The sequence below is a fragment of the Pongo pygmaeus genome, chromosome 11, assembly GCF_028885625.2.
Source record: "Pongo pygmaeus isolate AG05252 chromosome 11, NHGRI_mPonPyg2-v2.0_pri, whole genome shotgun sequence".
NCBI classification, from domain to species: Eukaryota; Metazoa; Chordata; class Mammalia; order Primates; family Hominidae; genus Pongo; species Pongo pygmaeus.
Genome location: NC_072384.2, coordinates 21,801,594 through 21,809,128, shown reverse-complemented (window position 1 = coordinate 21,809,128; position 7,535 = coordinate 21,801,594). Strand labels below are relative to the sequence as shown.

General features: G+C 31.4%; 1 long non-coding RNA gene across 1 annotated transcript in view; it reads left to right on the top strand.

Annotated features, from left to right (window-relative positions):
* Positions 1-463: 463 nt before the first annotated feature.
* LOC129031927 (uncharacterized) overlaps positions 464-7,535 on the top strand; it is a 34,128-nt gene continuing 27,056 nt past the window's right edge. Inside the window, exon 1 of the long non-coding RNA XR_008501151.1 lies at positions 464-743. This is a non-coding gene — a long non-coding RNA (uncharacterized LOC129031927). The remainder of the gene's footprint in view (positions 744-7,535) is intronic.

The window sequence follows — 7,535 nt, the reverse complement described above, 5'->3', positions numbered from 1 at the left end:
GTCAGAAGGTGGTGCTTTCAAGAGATCATCAGCTGTAGTAGCCTAAGGAGGATCAGTTGGTGGGTGGGGCTCTAGAACTCCCAAAAGAATATGTCCTTTGTCTTCAGATACCAGAGTGGGTAGGAAAGGACCATCAGCTGGGGGCAGGCCTAGGCATGTCTGAGCTCAGACTATTCTTGGATCGGGCTTGCTATGGCTGCTGTGGGGAATAGGGGTTTGGTTTGCAGGTCAATGGAGTTATGTTCCCAGAAGGATTATGGTTGCCTCTGCTGTGTCATGCAGGTTGCCAGGAAAGTGGGGGAAAGCTAGCAGTTACAGGGCTCACCCGGCTACCACACAACCCAAAAGGCCAGTTTCACTTCCACTGTGTTCCACGCAACAGCAGCACTTAGTTTGTTTCCAGGAAGTGGGTTGAGAACTTGCCCCAGGCTACCAGCCCTGGCTGAAAAAGCAAGCAGGACTTTCCTACCTCCCCAGCTGTTGAGTCTGCACAGCAGATTCATGCCCTCTCCCAAGTTCTAGCCAGAAGACTTTGCACTTTGTTAGAATTATTACCACATTCATCTGGAGGTTTCTTTCTCCCCGTGGTCTTTTCTCAGTTCTTCTGGCAGTCCTCCACTAGGATCCCGCATGAGACAAGTCAGAAACGGCTTCCCCAGGGACCCAGAAAACCCACAGGGCTTTTCCAGCTTCTTCCTGTAATCCTGTATTTCGTTGAGCTTTCTAAATTGACTCAGCTCCAGGTAAGGTCAAATCCTTCTCCTGTGATCTAAACCTTCACTCACTCACCCTTTCCCTTTTTGGAGAGGTTCTTCTGGCTCCATGCTGAGGCCAGACAAGCTGGTGCCCAGCTTCACTCCTCTCTGTTCTCTGTGTCCCCATGCTGCCATGATGGATCCTGCTGTGGTGCCTCAAATGATCAGCCTGCATTGTCAGTGTTCACTAGCTCTTTGTTTCCTCTCCATGAGAGAAGCACACATTCATTGCTTCTAGTTTTCATCTTGTTGCCATACAATTTTTATTTATTGCTGTTTTCATTTTAAAAATTAGTTATTTTCACCTTTAAAGTCTTTAGATTTTCATATGTATTTTTCTCCATGTCTTTCTTTCTGATTATTTTTATTATTAATTTGTCGTTGTTTGATTTTGTTATCGGGATAAGTACAGCCTCATAAAATGTTCCCTTTTCTTCCATTTTCTGAAATAAATTGTTTAAATTTGTTATTAATTCAGTTTTAACACTTGGTAGAATTGTCCAGTGAAAGCATTTCAGCCTGAAGATTTGTTTATTAAAAGATTTTAAGTTATAAACTCAATTTTATTGTTTTAGTTGAATTTTGGTAGCTTGTGATTTTCAATTTACTGAGAATAAATTAATTTGAGGTATTCTTTCATCTTTTTCTAATGAATGCAAAATCTGTACTGAAATTTCCTGTTTCATTTGTGATATTCCTGATTCGTGTCTTCTTTACATCCCTGTCTCTCTTACTACAGGTTTATTAATTGTAGTAAATTTTTCAAAGTGCCAAGTTTTGTTTTAATTACTTTATAAATGTTTCTCATTTTTGTTTTATTGATTTTATTGTTCCTTCCAATTGCTTTTGGTTTCATTTGCTTATTTATTAAAATTTCCCTATACAGGACTTAGATTATTTATTTAAGACCTTTCCTTTTTTTAATATAAGGATTTATGTCTATAATTTTTTCTCTCATTACAGATATTGATATGTTGCATATACATTTCATTTAGCTCTAATTGTTACTTTTTTATTTTCTTTTAAACTTGGTCTTTGAACCATGAAGTATTTCTGAGTGTACTGTTTAATTTATAAGTATTTTAGACAATTTCTCATTATCTTTGTGAAACTATTTTTTTTTAGTTTCATTCTATTATGGTCCAAGAACTTACTCTGTATCATATTAATTATTTTAAATGTGTTGATGCTACTTTTATGTACCACAATATGGTCTAACTTGGTCGATATTTAATGTATTCTTGAAATTATGTATTTTTCTATTTTCAGGAATAGAAAACTCCTGAATGGAGTTTTTTATGTCTTAATTAAATACCATTTGTTGATTATGTTAGTGAGATCTTTTATATGCTTGCTGATACCTGCCTAATAATTCTTTAAAGAGAGATGTTTTTGTCCCCAGTTATAATTGTGTATACTCCTACTTTTCCTTTCATTCTATTTGTTCTATTTCTTTAAAACAAATGTTTATATTTTGAGGCTACACTGTTGAGGGCACACATATCCAGGATCATTATATCTTCTAGGAGAATTGATGCTTCTATCATTATATAAGGTCCCTCTTTGCCTCTAGTAATTATCTTATTCTAAATTCTGTTTTATCAGATACTAACATAGACAATGTTGCATTACAAAATTAAAGTTAGCATGATATACCTTTTCTCATCTTTTTACTTTCAACCTATCTCTTTTGTTGAATTTGAACTATTTGTTATAAACAGCATATATTTGGAGCTGTGTTTTTTAATCACTCTGCCAATCTCTTTCCTTAATATGTGTATTTAGACCATTCACATTTAACGTAATTTTTGATGTTGTAAAGATTATATCTTATTTTTATCTTGTGTACTAGTATTCCTGTTGCTTTCCTTTCTCATTTTTATGAGTTACTTAAACGTTTTTCTTTAAAATTTTATCTTTATTGAGTTGCAGGGCTTTTGAGTTTGCCACTTTTATGATTTCTCAGAATTAACTCTAATTTTTACCAAATACTTATGTGACATCACTGTTTACTTTGATTGCAGTATGAAAGCCTAAGTACTCTCTAGATCTGTTTTCCATTCAGAATTTTAAATATTATTGTCTTGATTATAATTTGTAAATTTTATTTCAATTATCACATATAAATTAGAAAATTTATTAGGAGAAGGATAGTCTTAGATAGGTACTAACATTTCTACTTTCTGTTTTTCTTGCTTCTCTGCTGATGCTCCAAGATTTCTTCTTTTATGATTTTCATTGTGTTTGAAGAACTTCCTTCAGTCATTCTTTAATTGTTTGTCTGCTTGTGACAGAAAATTGTGGTTATACTTTATCTGACATTGCCTTTACACTTTATCTGACATTTCCTCTATTTCTGACAATGTCAGATATACTTTATCTGACATTGCTTCTATTTCTTCCTTATTTTTTAAAGGTTCAACAGATTTGCTATATATATATGGTATATATATATGCTACATATATACGGTGTATATATATATGCTACATATATACGGTGTATATATATATATGCTACATATATACGGTGTATATATATATATGCTACATATATACGGTGTATATATATATGCTACATAGATACGGTGTATATATATATGCTACATAGATACGGTGTATATATATATGCTACATAGATACGGTGTATATATATATGCTACATAGATACGGTGTATATATATATGCTACATAGATACGGTGTATATATATATGCTACATAGATATGGTGTGTATATATATGCTACATAGATATGGTGTGTATATATATGCTACATAGATATGGTGTGTATATATATGCTATCTAGATATGGTGTGTATATATATGCTATCTAGATATGGTGTATATATATGCTATCTAGATATGGTGTATATATATGCTATCTATATATATGGTATATATATGCTATATATATGGTATCTATATATATGCTATATATATGGTGTATATATATATGCTATATATATGGTGTGTATATACGCTATATATATATGGTGTGTATATACGCTATATATATGGTGTATATATGCTATATATATATGGTGTATATATATGGTATATATATATGCTGTATATATATGGTATATATATATGCTGTATATATATGGTATATATATATGCTGTATATATATGGTGTATATATATATGCTAATTATATATGGTGTGTATATATATGCTATATATATGGTGTATATATATGCTATATATATGGCGTATATATATGCTATATATATATATGGTGTATATATATGCTATATATATATGGTGTGTATATATATGCTATATATATATGGTGTATATATATGCTATATATATGGTGTATATATGTATGCTATATATATATGGTGTATATATATGCTATATATATATGGTATATATGTATATGCTACATATATATGGTATATATATGCTACATATATGTGGCGTATGTCTATATGCCACATATATGTGGCGTATGTCTATATGCCACATGTATGTGGCGTATGTCTATATGCCACATGTATGTGGCGTATGTCTATATGCCACATGTATGTGGCGTATGTCTATATGCCACATGTATGTGGCGTATGTCTATATGCCACATGTATGTGGTGTATGTCTATATGCTACATGTATGTGGTGTATGTCTATATGCTATATGTATGTGGTGTATGTCTATATGCTATATATGTGGTGTATGTCTATATGCTATATGTATATGGTGTATGTCTATATGCTATATGTATATGGTGTATGTCTATATGCTATATGTATATGGTGTATATCTATATGCTATATGTATATGGTGTATATCTATATGCTATATATATGGTGTATATCTATATGCTATATATATGGTGTATATATATGCTATATATATATGGTGTATATATATGCTGTATATATATGGTGTATATGTATGCTGTATATGCTATATATATGGTGTATATATATGGTATATGTATATGCTATATATATGGTGTATGTATATGCTATATAAATAGTGTATATATATGCTATATATATGTGGTGTATATATATGCTATATATATGTGGTGTATATATATGCTATATATATGTGGTGTATATATATGCTATATATATGTGGTGTATATATATGCTATATATATGTGGTGTATATGTATGCTATATATATGTGGTATATATATATGCTATATATATGGTATATATATATATGGCTATATATATATGTATATATGGCCCCAATATATGGTGTCTGTGTGTGTGTGTGTGTGTATATATATGGCTACATATGTATATATGGCCCCAATATATGGTGTCTGTGTGTGTGTGTGTGTGTATATATATGGCTACATATGTATATATGACCCCAATATATGGCTAATATATATATATATGTTTTATAATTCTTTATTTTTAGCACTGAAAAAAATATTATGCCACTTCCTTCTGGCCTCCATGGTTTCAGGTCATGAATGTCTTCAATGAAATTAGTACATACCAATAGCCAATGCATCAGTTGCCTCTGGCTGATTCAAAGATTTCTCCTTTGTTTACAGTTTTCAAAATTCTAATTTTGACATGTCTTAAAATAGATTTATCTCATTTTTTTCTATTTGAAAATTTTAAAGCTTTCTAAATTTGTATTTTTATGTTTGTCCCAAACTTTAGGGAGCTTTCAGCCATATTTCTACAAATAATGTGCCATTTCCGCTTTATCCTCTGCTTATGAGACTCCAATAATCTGAAGTTTGGATACTTTATAATTATACACAAGTCTTTGATCATCTTTTGTCTATTTTCTCTCTATTGTTCAGATTGAATAAATTCTATAAGCCCACCCTCAAGTTCACGGATTCTATCTTCTGCCATTTTATTCTATCATTGAGCACATTCAGCAAATTTATGTTATTTAATTTTTTAGTTCTACAGCTTCATTTCATTTTCTTTATAACTTTCATGTCTTGTTGAGATGTTATTTGTCTGTTTGTTTAAAGATAATTTTTTAATTTTCTGCTGAATTAATTTTTAGGATGTTGATTTAAAATCATTTGAAAATTTAAATATCTAGTTCATTTTTATTTATGTCATATAATTGTCTTTTCATATTCATATGATAATTTGTCTTGTTCATTGTATGACAGGTGGTTGTCTATTCTGTACTGAGTGTTTTGTCTCTTGTTTTCAGAAACCTCACTTTCTTTTTAGTTTTTTCTAAATTTTATCACACAATCACCGTGCAGATTTTGAACACAGGTTCTGATGTATTTTTTGGGCTGGTATTTCTATGACATTCTAATTTTTAGAATATTTTTAATGCAATTTGGTCTACTTATTTTACCTCATGCTGCTGCAGCTCTTACTGCTCCCTACTGATGCTGCTTGAGGAAAATAACGGAACTTCTCTGGTTGTGCTGCCTCATGTCTGTAATGGGTGGAGGGAGTGTCAAGGCCTCTCTCAGAGAAACACTGAGTCATTTATTGGATTTTTTTTTTATTGGGATCACCACTTTTGGGATCACCATTTTTGAGATCACCTGGCTTCCTGGTGTCACTTTGTATACTAAGAGAGTTTTGAGACTGCAGTGACAGAGTTTCCCTGACCTGAACTGGACATTTGTCATGGTGACATTTCCCTTGTCTATGTTTTTCAGTTTTGTGGTTTCTCTGTATGGAAGTGAGTCTCAGGCACAGCAGGAGAGAAGAGCACTTTTTCTGGACACTTATTGTCAGTGAGATTTCCCATAGAACAGGTCATCATTGATCTTTTTATTAATGTAGATGGAACCCCCGTTAAATGAAAATATGTGCATACCTGGGTGGTTTTGTGTTGTTGAGAATCAGCAAATCTGGGCCAGGGTCACATTTTTCTGTTATGTGTGGAATCATAAGATTCATTAGTGCTCTATTTTTTCTTAAGTTTCTAGAGTCCCTAACCAGTTTGCCTTTATTTTTTTCTGCTTAGCATTCTCCTTTGCTTGTATATTACCTTATACAGAAAGTATAGTTGATGAAGAGCAGGAAGAGATGAGCCTATGCCATCTTAACTGGTCTGGACATTCCTGTGAGGCATTGATAGTTAAGGTATATTTTCATTAATTTAGTAAAGACAATTTTAAGAAGGAATCATTTCTCCCCAAAACACTTGACATAAATTTTAACCCTGCTTTAAGAAGATTAGATAGCTACATAATCATATTCCTGTTTCCTTGTGTGAGGACTTACTAGATATTTAATTTTCTGTGAAAATATCATCACTTATTTAAAATTCACCAGTTTATTCATTCTTATCTTGAATTCACACACATTCCAATTACCTGAACACATTTTGATGTATTTTCCAAATTTAAGGACGTTCATTTCTTCCATTTTCATGAACCTTTATGGGTGATCAAAAAGAAAATATTTCTGTGGTCAGAAGAGATTCTGTTTAGGTTTTGTAGTTTGGTTTCTTTTTTTCTTTTAAAAGAAGGAATTCAGATGTTGGGGCTAAATACAAAGAACCATTTAATAGCCATATGCACACATTTTAATAATGATATAATAAATATAATTATAATATACTTATTTATTTAATGTAACCTAGGATACTAAATTTAAAGTTCAGCTGGAAAAAGAGTATTTGGAAGTAGAGGAAAAAATAATATAAAGACGATTATTATATAGAATTAGGAATATTGGACACTCAATATATTTATGTTCTGTCTTTTAGAATATTAATTAGGTGGGAATAGAGAACTAATAGAAGTGGGAAATCTTGAATGTTCAAATAATTTTACATATTTCTGCTCTAGAAATAGAATAAACAGACTTTATGTTGT